The 16,807-nt window shown below is 43.8% G+C and overlaps 1 protein-coding gene across 3 annotated transcripts in view; it reads right to left on the bottom strand.

Annotated features, from left to right (window-relative positions):
* The window catches only part of LOC132206940 (histone H1-like), a 36,792-nt gene that overhangs the window by 7,771 nt on the left and 12,214 nt on the right, over nt 1-16,807 (bottom strand). The window contains exon 4 of one of the 3 annotated variants that reach the window (XM_059642050.1): nt 3,492-10,486. The exons of the other annotated variants lie outside the window; for them this stretch is intronic. The gene's annotated coding sequence lies outside the window, so the exon portion shown is untranslated. Of the gene's footprint in view, nt 1-3,491; nt 10,487-16,807 lie in introns of those variants that run through there. 3 annotated transcript variants of the gene reach the window in all.

The raw sequence follows: 16,807 nt of genomic DNA, 5'->3' as shown, positions 1-16,807 counted from the left end.
ATACACGAACCTTCAAGAAAGGTAAAACAAACTGCAAAGAACATGTCCTTTTCTTGCTAAGAGGCAGCAAGAATTGCAGGTGCTGGAGTTAGAGACAACAGTGTGGAGCTGGAGGAACACAGCAGGGCAGGCAGCAGCAGAGGCCCAGGGAAGTTAATGCTTCGGGTTGGGACAGTTCTTCAGAACTTTCTTGGAATCCTGGTTGCTGTATGATGCTGAATAAAAGTTAGTTCATTGAACAGTCACAGCCAACAACATTTGTACATTCTGCTGAAGCGCACACTGCTGTGGTGGCTAGAACATTCATTTATGGCTGCACTTACGAACCGTAGATTCAAGAAATATCTCAAATAGGAGTGATCGGATCACGGCAATACGTTTTTTTCTTGCTTTCTCCCAAAACCCTTTCATCACTGCAGCCCTCAGAAATGTTTACATCTACTTCATGAATGTATTCAAAGTTTTGAATTCAACTGCTTTCTGCACTGGAAACTCCACAGTCGCTGTTTGAAAACACTGTCATCATCTAAGTCCCATATATCCTACCCAAAGTTGTAAGCCTGTGATCCATCATTCCAGTTCGCAGTCACATGGCTGAAAAACTCACCAGCTTGTTCTGTTCTCACCCAGAAAACCAAACATTCATCTCTACATCCTAACATTTCGATTTGATTCAGCAGGAGGACTTTTGAGTCAGGTCCTAACCAAAATATTTAATGCCCACACATTGTTGCTCCACTGAAATTATCGTGTGCCATCTTATTTAACGGTTGGTGTTCTTGTAGAAACACCAAATGCGCTAATGCAGGGACTCGTGTTGGAGAAAGGCAGTTGGGGTTGCTTACACACGTTTTCATGCAGATACATTGTCAGTGCACGCTTTCTCTCAGTTGATTAGAGCAGGATCACGTGTGTACACCACGGAGTCATGGAATCATACCACACAGAAACAGCATCTTCTGTCCAACCAGTCCATGTCGAACATAATCCAAACCTAAACTAGTCCCAGAGATAATGGGAACTGCAGATGCTGGAGAATCCAAGACAACAAAATGTGAGGCTGGATGAACACAGCAGGCCAAGCAGCATCTGAGATGCTGCTTGGCCTGCTGTGTTCATCCAGCCTCACATTTTGTTGTCTAAACTAGTCCCACCTGTCTGTTAGTTGCCTGTTTTCCTCCAAAAAATTATTTTTCAAGTAATTATCTAAATGCCTTTTAAACCTTCATTGAACAGATGTAGCCGACAATATCTGTAAATTATCCTAAAGAACACATAGAATATGATGCCAAAAACATCCAGTGATGAGAGCGCTTATGAACTGCAGTTTCATGGAAACATCTAATGTAGGACTGATGAGATCAGCGCAGTACTACTTTTCCGCATTCGCCCCACGCCCATTCATCCCATTAGCCCTCAGAAATACACACAACTACTTTTTGAACGCATTCAATGTTTTGACCTCAATTTCTTTCTGTCCCAGTGAACTCAACATGAGCTGTTTTAAACCTCCCTCATCATCTCAGCCCTAAACGTCCCAGCTGATGTATTAGACAGTGAACCATAGTTCCAATTCACAGAAACATGATCAGCTTGTTATGTCCTCACCCCTTGTTGCAGACAGAAAGTGAGAGTGCTGCCTTCTTTTACAGCTGCCATTCACATTATCTATGCTCCTCATCATTTTATAAGCCTCTGTAAGGTCACCTTTCAGCCTTCCACACTCCAGTGAAAAAGATTTCCAGCCGATCCGGTCTCTCATAACAGCTCAAATATTCCATTCCCCGCAGCATTCTCATTAATTTCAAACCTCTCCAGCTTGATAATGTCCTTCCTTTAACTGGGCACGGTAAACTGTTCTCCAGGAAAGGCCTCATCAAACCCTATCCAACCCCATGGTAACGTCCCAACTCCTTTACTCAATGGTCTCAGCAACGAAGGCAAGACTGCTAAATGCATTCCCAAGCAACTTCTTATGTGATGCAAACTGCAAGGAATTAAGTCCCTGACTGCTTAAGAGTCTTTGTTCTACACTACCCAAAGCCCAACTTTTAATGACATTTTCCTCGCCTTTTTTTGTACAAATCTTGTGTGGACACCAATGAAACTCATTCTGCGACTCTTCAGAAATTTGACATAATTAATCAATCTTTGGAATCTTAACAAATCTTCTTCAATGTCCACAGAAACTGCAATCAGGATGTCATCCCCAAACTCACAAACCGTTCCTCTTATACACTTACTAAAATCATTCAAATAAACGACAAACAAAAGTGGTCCGTCACCGATCTGTTTGCTACACTGCTGGACATCGGTCCGCAGTCCAAAAATGAAACTGTCCACAATTCTAAATACGTTATCACTCACTGAGTAAAATTCTGAACACATCATACTTTGGGATAGTTCATAATGCTCCTACTAAAAATGGCAAGTTACATGTATTATCATCTCTCAAGCTAATCTTTCTTCCAGAAAATATATGATTCCAATGAGGGTTTGGGTACACTCTACCATACTGTTTCTTTCAATTATGAGGTTACTTTGAAAGAAGTGGGAGATGCCCAGAGTGAAAGGCCCAAAGGGTGTTGGGTTTTGGTGTCCTATAAAAAATGAAAGGATCTAATCGTGTTGCAGCATGTCATCTCATCGATCACTGATTACTGCGGGGGTTTAAATTTGTAAAAAAATGCTAACATGGGAGAAAGAATAGAAGAACCAAGAGAAGCACAGTGTTCAGAATGCACATTGAAGTGCAGACAAGAATTTCTGCAGTGATAAATGTTTCCTCTTATCAATGTTTCGGTTTCAGGAAAAAAAAACTTTTGCTCCAAAAAGCGGAGGTAGCAAAGGAGAAATGGTGATCCGATTTTATGCGTGGTGGCCCTACTGCCACTGACTAAAACGTTCAGACAATTAATTGACACAGAGAAATAATATCACACTGAGAATTATGGGACTACATTATATGCTCACGTCAATAAGCATTTTGTGGATGGGGAGGAGGGGGCGGGGAAATTTAACATCGTGAGGATCTTGTACCATCAGCTCTTCGCAAATATCTCCAGAACGCAGTCTTCATCGAGTTGTGCTAATCAGACAAATGGAAGTCAGAACATTATAAGTGAAGGAAGACCCAGGGAAGAGTTATCTCACAAAACAATTAGCACACAAGATACAGGAATGGAAGTGGGATTGTTTGGCACATCCAGTTTCCTCCATTAATCGATCATGGCTGATATGTTTCTCTATTCCATTAGTCTACCTTCTCCTGGTAAGGCCTGAATCATTTGCTGGTCTGCAAATTAACATAATCTACCTTTACTTTAAAAGAAATCTCACAGATACTCAAACACTGAAATGTTTAATGCAACTCTTACTGCACAGAGCAAATGAAATGAGGCCTCTCAAGTCAGCAAGTTAAGCCTGACCACGCAATTTGGCTCTGGCGAAGTTGAATTCTACAACAAGATTCTGACCTCGGAGTTTATGGTGTGAAACTTTATGGTTTATGATAATGATCCCTTCAAAATTCCGTCCACTTTTCTGATGTCTCCAGATGGGACAGCAAGTCTGGCACCTGCGTTCACGTCAGAAGTAGCTCCCCTGTTTTATTTTACATTCGGCATGAAGTGTGTGTTTGAAGCACAGCTTTTGCTGAAATTAACCCCTTTACCTCAGGATTTTCCTTCTACAGATTTTTTTTAAAACTTTGTGCCACGAGGCAGCATGGTATCAAAATGAGGAAGGGTCACCGGACCCAAAAATGTTATCTTTTTTTCCTTTCCAGATGTTGCCAGATCTGTTGAGGTTTTCCACCAACTTTGTTTTTGTTCCGTTATTAAGTATTATCCCCTCTCTCCCAGCAAACAGCATGCCTGTGCTAATCACAGATATAGCCAATTGTTTTCAACGCTCGTACAACACTTTGTCCTTTTCCCTTAACTCTTTTGAAAAAAAAAACAGCACAGAGGCTGGGTTCCATCATCAGGCACCCTTCATTTACTAGAGCACACTTTTGGCCAGCCCGGAGACAATTCTCGAGATTCTAATCGTCTGGTTATTTTGGCCAGACAATGCTGTCCTGATTGGGCAAGGTCAATAACCCCTCACGGCCTTCGTAGTTCAAGTGCTCGACCTGGTCCCAATTATGACAGGTTTACCTTGAAAAGAGTTGCTTTAGAAATTTACCACAATCTGTCCTTAGTTTGGCTGTATATTAAGAAATTTCACACACAATTACTGAGACAATTAACTTAAATTCTATTGCATATCGCAACAAAGTTGAGGCTACTCAAGTCACCAAGTTAGGCCTCACAACCCAATGTGGCTTTGAACTAATTCATAGTGAATATTCGCTATGATTCCAACCAACAGTGTCTGTCTCTTAGTGCCCATAGATAGATGCTTGTGAAGTGTTGTTCTCCAGGGTTCTCCTGTCAAAAAGCTCTGGATTGAACTATGACACAGATTTCTGTCCTTCAGGTTTGTGGAGGTATGTTATTGACGGTCATGTTGAGTATTTCGTTCAAACTATTAATTACTATTTCAGTCTTCATAAATCTGCAATTTACTACCTCATCAGATGAAATGCCCCATCTCCTTTACACTTTTATTTATTTGTAGTATGTGTGCATTATCTATTTGTGACCCATCCCAAGCTGCCCTTGGTAAAGTGATGGTGTGCTACCTTCTTGAGCAGCTGCTCTCCCCACAATGGCATTGGGAAGGGCATTCCAGGATTCTGATGCAGTGAACGCGAAAGATCGTGAAATATTTCCACGTCAGGATGCTGAGTGGCTTGGGGAGGAACTTGAAGATGGTGGTGTTCGATTGCATTTGCTGCCCTTGTCCCACAAATGTGAAAATGGTCGTGGGTTTGGAATATGCTCGCTGAGGATCTTTGGTGAATTTCTGAAGTGCATCTTGTAGATGGTATTCAGTACTGTGACTCAGTGTTGGTGGGGGAGGCCGGGGCTGCATGTGGATGTCGTGCCAGTTAAACAGAAGCTTTGTCCTGAATGCTGTCTCACTTCCTGAGTGCCGTTGGAGCTGTACCCGGAAAAGAGAAGGGTTCCCCATCTGACTGGTAACTTGTGCATTGCAGTTTCTGGAGAGGGATTGAGGAGTCAGGGGGTGATTTCATGGTCACAGTATTCCAAACCACTCATGGGAATTGTGTGGCCGTCCTATTCATATGGCAATTTCAGTTCAGTTTCTGTTCAATGGTGAACACCAAGGTGTCGATAATAGGTGATTCAGTGACAGTAACATCGCTGAATATCAACCAGTGATACTGAAATATTCTCTTATTGATGATAGTCATTGCTTATCCTTTGTGTTGTGTGAAGATAAATTGCCACTTGTCAGCCCAAGCCTGCATGTTGCCCAAAACTTGTTGCATTTGAACATGGACTGCTTTAGTATCTCAGGCGTCATGAATGGGGCTGAACATTGTGCAGTCGTTGGTGAGCATCCCCACTTGTAATGGAGGGAAGGCCATTGATAAAGCCGCTGAAGATACAGGGCACTACCCTGAGGAACTCCAGCAGAAATTCCCTGGAGCTGAAATGACTGATTTAAACCAGCCTCAGTCAACTTCCGATTTACCAGCAAATATTCTGACTAGCGGAGAGTTTACACCCTGTTAACCCATTGATTCAGTTTTGCCAGAGCTTCTTGACGCCACTCTCAGTGGAACGCAGCCTGACGTCAAGAGCTGTCGTTCTCACTTCAGGTCACATTCGGAATAAGACTGTATGCTGAATCACAGCTTCTTGCGAGTAACTCCTTATTTTTTGCTTCAGGGCAATCATTTGTTCTTGTTGCATAAGGCTACCAGTTATCAAGCAAGTGTCGAGGTAATTTTGCTCACATATCTTGTACTCATTATTTGCAAGGTATGATAATTATTCTTAATCGCCAGTGCAATTTCCTGTCTTTGATCCTTTACTGGTTATTCCAGACAAGTATTCTTAATCGCCAGTGCAATTTCCTGTCTTTGATCCTTTACTGGTTATTCCAGACAAGTAGTTCAATCCATAAACTCTTAGTACGTCTCTGAATTTTGTAGTATTACAGGCGCTACTATTTACTCACGGTTTAAATAGGATAAATAAATTTGAGTATAACTGGACATTTCACGGTATCTTGGTTTATTTCTGAGTTGATTTACTACACTATGTACATTTTGAAAGTGCACCTTTTCATTATCTGTTACTGATATACATGAACTGTAATGAATCAATTAATTAGAGAAAAGTGATTGATAAATAAAACACAAATGCAGTAATAAAGTAATAAACATGGTCAGAAGGTAAACAGATGAATAATCATGTCAAAAAAGATAATAAACTATTACTGTGAAATAAGACAAATTCCTAGTTATAAAATTAAAACTTCTGAACAGAACTAATTCCCATTTCAAGTGCTGCACATGTTGCTGACGTCAACGTTGAAACGTGACAGAAATATACATCAAATCCACAAAACAAATGAGAGAAAACACAAAACCTTCTGACCGTACATATATTACCTCCCCAATTCCAGATGCCATTGCACCAAGAACATTACTGCATTTTTTGACAGATCTTTCTTGATTCAGTGAGCATCAGACTGAAATTTAACATGTCATCTGTATGCCTGTGTGAAAGTCTCTTTTATTTATTTCAAATGTTCCTTTCATGTGGGGCTTCTGGACCGCATAGTTTTGCGAATTGTGAGAAGATATAATCATTTCTCTACAGAAGTCAGTGTCGACAAAAATAATAAATTATTTTTTCTTGTTCACCAATTCCATTATTCCTTGGCACATGAGCATTTGAGAGTCAATTCAAAATGTCGACTCAGTGATGGGACAAGACATGTTATGAAAAAAATTATCTATTAAGCCTTCTGACATACATTTAATTCCCTCACCTGTATATTCAACTCCACATTTTTTTTCCCTCTCTCCAGTGATATGTGAACCTTCAAGGGTACAGTCAAAAGTCTAATTACCGCTGGAATTGAAACTACATCTGGTTTGTCCGTTGTGCACATTGATTTGGGACAAATAATAATTTTATCAATCTATTGGGATTCTGTAATGGGTGTCCCTACAAAGTGTCCCCTTGTTCTCCTGCATAAGGAAACCTCCCTAACTCTCATACAGGTTGTACTTTGGATCACCCAAAAAATTCCAACTGTTGTAACATTTAATGGTTTGTCACCTGTACACATCAAATGTATCCCGAACCCATTCCATTCCTGCCAAAACACGGATTTTCAGTCTTCGCTTTTGTTAATCACCTGAAATCACATCCATTTTATTTAATGTTCTGACCTGACCATAAACTTCAATATGATCATTTAGTCTGTCTAATATCCCTTTAAAGTGTGAAGTTAGTTGAGTTAATTGATCACTTGTCGCATCATTGTCTATCCTATTCATGCAGGAACGGTGAACCGCATGTGTCTGCAGCATCTCCGATCAATCGTCTACATTCTCTGTTACTTTCTTTCTCTCTGATTGTGTAAACCTCTTCATTGAACAATATCTTGATCAATTCGTTATAAATGTTAGGGAAATGTTCTGGACACCACGTTGGTAACTGAATACCTGAGAGATTCAAAACCACCGGCACCGATTCGTGCTGAACTTTCCGAACAATAAAAAACAATAAAACATAAAAATAAAAACAATAAAACCCGCACTTCAAATAGCCATCCCTCCTTCGGGTCCTTCTTTTTCTGACAGGGCGCTCCACAGGGTTTTCAGGCTCTTCCCATGTAATAATGAGCGTGATTTAAAGCACTGTGCAATTGTCAGCGAATTTGGACTTGATTTCCATTTTGCAAGTAAAATTAAAGCATGAGATTGTGGTGGCAGGGAACGGGGCAGGGAGGCTTCTCCCAACTCCACAGATCTGAACGCATCAATGTTTGATGAGTTCTGGAATTAGACACCTCATTATATACACAAGTACACAGGCTACAACTGGCTCTGCTGAAGGACTGGCTGAATACTTTGGCTCCTGTGTCCCTCACAAGACTGAGAGCGTCACGTCCGTATTAATATTGTGAACGCCACCAAGCCACGGAGGCACATTTGCTGATGTGTGACACATTACGTCAAGTGCAGATCTTTGTGTTTATTTTCGAGTTCCCAGTATGAATTGCTGACCTGCTGTCAATGCCCCGCTGCAAACTACAGCAGCTCCCCACATCATGCATGTGCTCACCCGAACTAAAGGCCCACTCCCTGCCATGGACAGGACCAGTGTCATCTACAAGATCCCCTGCAGAGACAGCGTGAAACACTACATCAGACAAACAGGAAGGAAACTAATAACAAGAGTGCATGAACACCAACTGGCTACAAAAGGCACGACCAGTACTCACTCATCTCAATCCACACGGACAAGGAGAACCACAACTTCGACTGGGACAACATCAAGATCCTGGGACAGGCCAGGCAGAGGCAAGCGCCAGAATTCCTGGAAGCATGGCACTCCACAAAGCAGGCTGTGAATAAACACACTGAACTCGATCCCACATGCATTCCGCTGCAGAAGAAACCTGGATGTGAGGCGATCCATCACAACAGACCCCAGAGTTTAAAAGCCAGGCAGGAAAACCGACACTTCATCAGAGGCTGCATTGAGGATGCTTCTTTCATTTACTTTACACACAAAAAAAATACTTCGTCTGCATGTCATGGAGCAGACACCTCAGCACCTCTTTCACAACCCCCTCGTGAAGAGAAACCAAGCAGAAGAAATCACTCTTAAAAGCAAATATTTTCATACATCTCTCTCTATCGCGCTCTCTTTGGACTCTATCAGCACCACTTCTCACCCCTCCCCTTCTCCACCATACCACCCCAAATCCAGTCTCCAGGATAAATACCATTTATTCCTGACTGCTGTCAGTTGTGATGAAGAGTCACCAGACTCGAAGCAGGAAATCTGTTTTCTTCTTACAGATGGTGCCAGACCTGCTCAGTTTCGAGGGTTTACTTTAATAATTTTGAAGACAATTTGTGCTGGATAATTCACGGTTGATTTAGCCAGCAAATACACCAAAACAAAAAAGCTGAGCTTTCTCCACTGCTACTGCGGGGTTTCTGTCTGACTCCCTGCACTCTCATCCAGACATTGTACTATCTCTGAGTGCAGACAGAATCCAAAGTGCAGGACCAAGCTTACGCTTCTGCCTCCTGGAACACAATTGCCAGATAATCACCCCCTGATTGAGACACTGGCCTGCAGAGTTCAGACTTTATTACATCGTCACTGAGCTGCTGTTTCTTGACCTGCAGGCATTTGACATGACCTTGTCAAACCAGGTATTTAGAAATATAATGCCATGAATTCAGCAAGCTGCTTCAGAAAGAGAGGGAGACAGTAAGGAGGAGACAGGCTGATACACAGAGTGAGTCAGAGAGATAGACAGAGAAAGAGCAAAAATAAAAAAAAAATGCAAGACAAAGACACACAGAGAGGCATTGAGAGAGACAGAGTAGGGAGACAAATGGTGAAAGAAACAGTGTGTGTGTGAGAGACAGAGACAGACAGGTAGAAACAAAGTGTGAGAGGAAGAGAGGGAGACAGCGATTGAGACAGAGAGAATGATGTGTCTGTGAGAGACAAACAGAGAGAGAGAGAGAGAGAGAGAGAGAGAGAGAGAAATGTGTGAGAGAGAGAGGGAGTCAGTGAGTGAGAAATAGGTAGTATGAGAGACACACTATGCGGAAGAAAGATCGTGAGAGAAAGAGAGTTTGAGGCAGGGCGAGACAGAAAGAAAGAGTCAGAGAGACAGTGAGACAGACATAGAGAGGGAAAGAATGAGAGACAGAGAGACAATGAGAGAGCAATAGTGAGAAAGACGGTGAGAGAGAGAGAGAGGAGAGCGTTACTGTGAGAGACAGAAAGAGAGACAGCGAGTCAGACAGTAGACACAGAGAGACACACAGAGGCGGAGACAAGGAGAGAGAGATTGATAGAGAAACATGACAGAGAGGGAGAAAGAGCAAGAGGAATGGTGACAGAGAAAGAGAGTTCAACACAAACAATGAGAGATACAGAAAGAGGGAGAATGACAGTGAGTGAGAGACACAGAGAGGAAATGAGCAAGACGTAGGACAAAGAGTGAGACAGACGGAAAATGTGTGTGAGGTAGTCAGTAAATGAAAGAGACAGAGAGGGGGAGGCACTGAGACAGAAAGAATGAGAGAGAGACAAGAGTGCAAGAAAGAGGGAGAGAGAGTGGGAGAGAGTGAGATGGAGAGAGGAAGTGAGCAAACCGAATGGAGAAAAACAGCCAGACAGAGGCACAAGAAAAATTCACCGACCTGAAACACCCTTTCTCTGAGCTAATTAATGACTCTGCCCTTGAGTCCTCAATTTATGTCACTCTCCATGTTGTCCTACTTTTCATTTGGCCTGACGTTGACATCTTGGCAAAACAATCTTCGTGGCCAAATGAAATGCAACATGTCCATCCGTCTCTGAGCTCAACAGGCAGAGAATGCAAAGTGTAAAACAATATTCAATTGTATTTGCATGTACCTTTGCTTTGTGCCCATTTGATGACTAAACTCTGGTGGCTGGTTCCAGACTGTCCTCAAGGTGAGACATTTGTTCAGTATTCAACATTTCAAACGTGTTTTTAATTACTTAAAATCTACTTTTTTTAAAATGAGGTAAATAGTTTCATGTGCAATGCTACTGCCATCTAACAAAATACTGTTAAGTTGAACTCTCCACTGGAAGCGTATCCTTCCCTCATAAGATCAGCAATACCATGCACTTTACTGAAAGTCACAAACCATTGAAATCTGGCAAGTGGACAACCTGTCAGTGAAGCATTGCCTCACCACTGCTCCTGGTAATGCGACAGTCTGTGTGCTCTGTGCTTTGGATATCTTGCGTTTAATAGAAGATTTTAACAATTTCATCATTTGTAACAAATTAAATTCCAGTCATGAGCAGAAATCCAACAAAACCTAATCATGGAACACAGGGGAAGGTAAAGATTGTTGTCATTCAAAGGAAAAGATGTGTAAAGCTGAATTTGGGGGTGAGGGGGGACACCTTGTCCTGCAGTGGGAATAAGCAGGCGATTTGAAAAACAGGTTACATGAAAACAATTTGTAGAAAGCTGACATTACACTTCAGGCCTGGAGATTCGGAACACTTTTGAATTCAGTAAAGTGGAATGAACAATATCATGCATGAAGAGAGAAAACAGCACAAAATTAAACTAGGAAGAGACATAAAAGCTTTCCCCTGTATTCCATGATTGGATGTTCTCGGACTTTTGATCATGATTAGAACATAAATTTGTCACAAGTGATAAAACAATTAAAACCTTCCATTTAAAAGCAAGCTGTGCAGACACAGATATTACCAGGGGCAGTGGTGAGGCAATGCTTCACTGTCTGGTTGTCCACTTCGCAGATTTCAGGTGGACTGAGTGAAATCACATGACTGGTGATCTTATGAGGCAAGGACATTGCTTCAAGTAGAGAGATCAGCATAACAGCATTTATTCAGATGACATGCTTCTAACAGTTGCATTGCACGTGAAATTATTCACCTTGCCACAAAAAGTTGAGGTTTTTGAAAACGTGTTGAATTGTTGGATGCTGAAGTACTGTCTCACCTTGAGGACAGTCTGGATCCAGCCGCCAGCAAATCATCATCAAATTAATCTGAAGCAAAGGAACATGCAAACGCAATCAAATGTTTTGTTTTGCACTTTGCATTCTATCCCTGTTGGTGTATGAGATGGATGGACATGCTGTGGTGAAAATCGTTTGGCCAAGAGGCTGTTCTGCAAGATGAACTTGCTTGGAGGATGGCAAATTTTGACAGTGTGAGGCAAGAACTTCCAAAAGCTGGCAGTGTATATTTGCTGGTAACGGGACAGCTGGAAAATGGGAAGGCTTCAAAAGTGAGATAGTGAGAATCCAGAAACAATATGTTGCTGTGAGGGTGAAGGGCAAGGATGGCAGGGATATGGAATGTTGGATGACTGCAGAAATTGAGGCTTTTTCTGAAACAAAGAAGGATACATACGTCAAGAACAGACAGCAGGGATCAAGTGAATCCCGAGGAGAGTATAAAGCCACCAGAACTATACGTAAGGAGGAAAGCAGGAGGGCACAGAGGTGACATGGGATAGCTTTGCCAAATGAGAGTAAGGAGAATCCAAAGGGATTCTACAAGTACATAAGGATAATAAAGTAACGAGGGAGAGAATACAGCTCATTAAAGATCAACTTACGTGTGGAATCGCTGGGGGGGGGGTAAGTACGAAATGAGTAGTTTGCTTCAGTTTTTTATTGTGGAGAAGGATATGGAATCTAGAAATCTTGGAGAAATAAAGAGTGATATGTTTAAATCATCGATGCCACAGAGTTTGGCTGAAGTTGTCTCACTATTGAAGAAACATGGTAAAGGAAAGCCAGGGATCTATAGAAGGAACGAGCCTGACATCAGTGGTGGGCACAATGTTGGAGGAAACCCTGAGGGACATGATTTGGATGTATTTGGAAAGGCCAGGACTGATTCGGGTTGGTCAGTATGGCTTTGTGCATGGAAATCGCATCTCACTAACTTGATTGAGTGTTTTGAAGAAGTAACAAAGAGGATTGATGAAGGCAGAGCAGTTGGTGTGATCTACATGGAGTTCAGTAAGGCATTCGACAAGGTCCTGCATGGTAGACTGGTTAGTGAGGTGAGATGATGTGGAATATAGCAGGAACTAGCCATTTGGATACAGATCTGGCTTGAAGGTCAAAGACAGAGGGAGGTGGTGGAAGGTTTCATTTCAGATTGGAGACCTGTGACCAGTGGTGTGCCACAGAGATTGGTGCTGGGTCCGCTCCTTTTCCTTGTTTGGTTGTGAGCGTATGACATGAAAATGAGTCATGCATTGGACATAGAAACATAGAAAATAGGAGCAGGGGAAGACCGTTCAGCCCTTCAAACTGTGGGATGTTTTAATTGCCACTGTTTTAATTGACATGAGTGAACCAGATGGGTTTTTCTGACAATCGGCAATGGATTCACTGTCATCATTAGATTGTTAACTCCAGATATTTATTGAATATAAATTCCCACATCTGCCGTGGTGATCTGAGTCCCTCAGTGCTGAACCCCACTGACTGCAGCACTCCCTCAGTGAAGCATTCCCTCAGCCAGGAGTGCTGCAGTAGGGGTGCTGCGCGGAGGGAGTGCAGCACTGAGGGAATGCTGCAGTAGCGGTGCTGCGCTGAGGGAGTGCTGCAGTTAGTGAGATTCAGCACTGACGGACTCAGCACTGATGGCGGGGTCTCAGCACTCAGGGAATGCTGCACTGAGGGGTTTCAGCACTGAAGGGAGTGCTGCACAGTGTGGGGTTAGCACTGACAATGGATCAGCACAGAGGGATGTCAGCACAGATGGAGTGCTGCACTGAGTGAGCGCTGCTCTGAGGTGCGGGTCAACACCGAGGGGATTCAACAGAAAGGGTGCTGCACTGAGGGGATGCTGGTCTCGAGGGGCTGGTGGAGTCAGCACGGTGGGGGTGGTCAACACCGAGCGAGGGCAGAACTGAGGGAGGGTCAGCACTGAGATGGGAGGGCTGAACATTAAGGGAATGCTGCACTCAATGGGGTCAGAACTGGGGGCATGCTGCACAGATTGGAGTAGCACTCAGTGGTGGGTCAGCACTGAAGGAGTGCTGTACTGTAGTGGGTCAGCTTTGGGGAGGTCAGCACAGCGGGAGTGCTGCACTGAGCGAGTGCGGCAATGAAGGAAAGCCAATTTTCAGGGAGTGCCGCACTGTCAGAGCATCATTAATAAGGGTGTGCTATGCTGTAGAAGGGTCAATAACAAAGGAATTCTGCACTGTCAGGGGGTTAATATTAAGGGAGTGCTACAGTTTCAGAAAGTTAATGTTGATGGGGGGGCAGCATAGCGTAAAGTGGCGATGGCTAAGTGGTAAGTCAAGCTGCACTACTGAAGGGTCAGGACTGAGAGAAAGCTACCCTCTCAGAAGGTCAGTATGAACGGATAGCTTCACTGTCAGGAGGTCAATCTACACAGTGCTCCAGCACTGAGGCTCAATATTAAGTGGCTGCTATAGTGTCAGAGGGTCAATGATGAGCATGTGTAGAAATGTTGCAGAGTAATTACTGAGGGAGTGCTGCATTGTCAGTGTCATCACTGAGTGAGCTCCACACTGTCAGGAGGCCAATTTTTAAGGAGTGCTGCACTGTCAGAGGGTCATTACTGATGGACTACTGCACTGTCAGAACTGTCAGTCATCAGAGGACTGCACTGTCAGAGGGTGAATGTTAATGGTATGCTAGACAGAGTGGGGTCAGCACTGAGGGAGTGCCACACTGAGGGAAGTCATTACTGAGGGAAACTGCCATCTCAGAGGGTCAACAGTTAGAGTGTGCCAGAGGGTCAGTGCTGAGGAATTACAGCACTGAGAGACGGTCAGCACTCCCCCAGTCCTGACTCTCCGACGGTTCAGCGACTCCCTCAGAACTAACCATCTGGCAACAAGGTACCAACTCAGAACTGACCCTCTCTTTGTTTTGACAATTTAAACATGAGGACGTTCAGCACTTCCTCAGTACTATTGCTCCCTCAATTCTTATCCCATTACAATGAGGCACTGCATTAGTATGGCCCTCTGACAAAGTAGCACAGCCTCAGAACTGACCCATTCATAATGAAGCTTTCCTCAGTACTGACCCTCAGAGTGTTGCTCTAACACAGCACTGACACTCCAATCCTGTAGCACTGTCTCAATTCTGACCCCGTTACAAGGAGGCAACAGCTCAGGATTGACCCTCTGACAATTATGTAGGCCCGCAGATCTGACACTCTGACAGTGCTGGAAGACCTCAGTCCTGTCCCTCTCATGGTGAGGCACTTATTCAGGTCTGACCCTGTTACATTGATCTTCCTCATTGTTGACCCTATCGTGGTGCAGAATTCATTGACACTGACCCACTCCCAGTGTGGCATACCTTTAATAATGAATGTCTGACAGTGCAGCATTCTCTCAGTATTGACCCTCTGACAGTATTTAGGGGAGTGCTGCACTGTCAGAGTATGGACTGAGGATGACCTGCACTGTCAGAGGGCAAATATTAATGGAGTGCTCGGGTTAATTTTAATGGAGTTGTGCAGTGTCACAAATTCAACATTAAGAGAGTGCTGTGCTGTGAGAGGGCCAATATGAAGTAAATGCTCCACTCTCAGAGGGTCAATTTGATGGGAGCATATCTCTCTGACACTGTCTTATTGGAGGGTCAGTTCTAACGTAGTGCTGCTCCGTCCGAATGTTCGTATAAAGGGAGTGACGCACTATCAGATATTCAGGGAGTGGTGAAATGAGGGGGCGTCAGCTCTAAGTGGGTGAGCACTGATTGTGTGCTGCAGAGAGTGGGCTCAGCACTGAGGGAGTCCTGCACTGAGAGGCGGGGGGAGTCTGCACTGAGGGAAGACAGCAATGAGAAAGTGCTGCATAGAGTAGGGTTGCACTGAGCAGGTGCTGCAGTGAGGGGGGTCAGCACTGAGAGAAAGCTGTACTTTTAGATGTTCAATATTAGTGTGTCCTGCACTGTGAAAGGGTCAATATGACGGCAGACTGCGTTATCAGAGAGGCAATGATGAGTGTATGCTGCACTGCTGAAGTGTTACAATTGAAGGGGTGTTCCATGGTCAGTGTCGATGGTAAGGGACCGTGGCATTCTCAGTGTTATTGCTGAGAGAATACCAGGCTGTTGGAGGGTTAATACTGTGGCAGAGATACACTGTCAGAGAATCAATCATCAGAGAGTACGCACTGATGGAGGGTCAGTACTGAGGGAGTGCCTCATAATCAGAGGGTCGGTTGTCTGGCAGTGCTGGAAAAGCTCAGCAGGTCTGGCATCTGTGGAGGCGAAAACAGAATTAACGTTTCCTTCCTCAGAACTGTTCTGAGGAAGTTCCCCAGCCCAAAATGTTAGCTCTGTTTTTCTCTGCACAGATGCTGCTGGGCCCGCTGAGCTTTACCAGCAACTTTGTTTTTGTTACTAATTTACAGCATCCACAGTTCTTTTGGTTTTTGTTGTCTGACAGTGCTTGTTTGTTTGTGCACCAATCTCTCAATGTGGATTGAATGAACCATCTCACGGGACAGAACCTCAGTTCATCAACCCCCACAAAATGGGCCTCTCAAAGTCTGCCATATCCTTTGTAGTGATCTTCGCAGCAGCTGCACTCCCTCAGTGTGGTCCCTCTGATAGTGCAGTGCTCCTTTAATATCGACCTTCTGAAAGCACAGCACACTCTTAATATTGGCCCTTCAACAGTGCAACACTCCCTCAATGATGACACTGTGACAACGCAGGATTCCCTCAGTACTGGCTCTGCACGCCCCTAAGATTGACCCTGTGACAGTGCACATTCCCTGAATATTGGTCATCCAAGAGAGTGGCAAGTTTTCCTACACTACTGATCTTCTGGCAGTGCAGCATTCTGTCATCACTGACTCCTCGATAGTGCAGCAACATGCTTCTCATTGATCCCACCGCCACACCCCTCCACCCGACAGTGCAGTGCAGCACTCCCTCTGTACTGACTCAACATTAATATTGATCCCCTGATGGGCGGTTCCCCTTCATACTCACCCCCTCAAAGAGAAGCTCTCTCTCATCTTTAACCTTCTGACAAAGCAGCACTCCCTTAATATTAACCCGCTACCAGTGTGGCACTCCGTTACAACTGAACTTCTGACAGTGCACAGCTCCAAAACAAAATGCTCCTCTGAGTGTTGCACA

The sequence above is a fragment of the Stegostoma tigrinum genome, chromosome 44 (assembly GCF_030684315.1).
Source record: "Stegostoma tigrinum isolate sSteTig4 chromosome 44, sSteTig4.hap1, whole genome shotgun sequence".
NCBI classification, from domain to species: Eukaryota; Metazoa; Chordata; class Chondrichthyes; order Orectolobiformes; family Stegostomatidae; genus Stegostoma; species Stegostoma tigrinum.
Note: the sequence above shows the minus strand (reverse complement) of the source record. Positions and strands in the feature narration are given on the sequence as shown.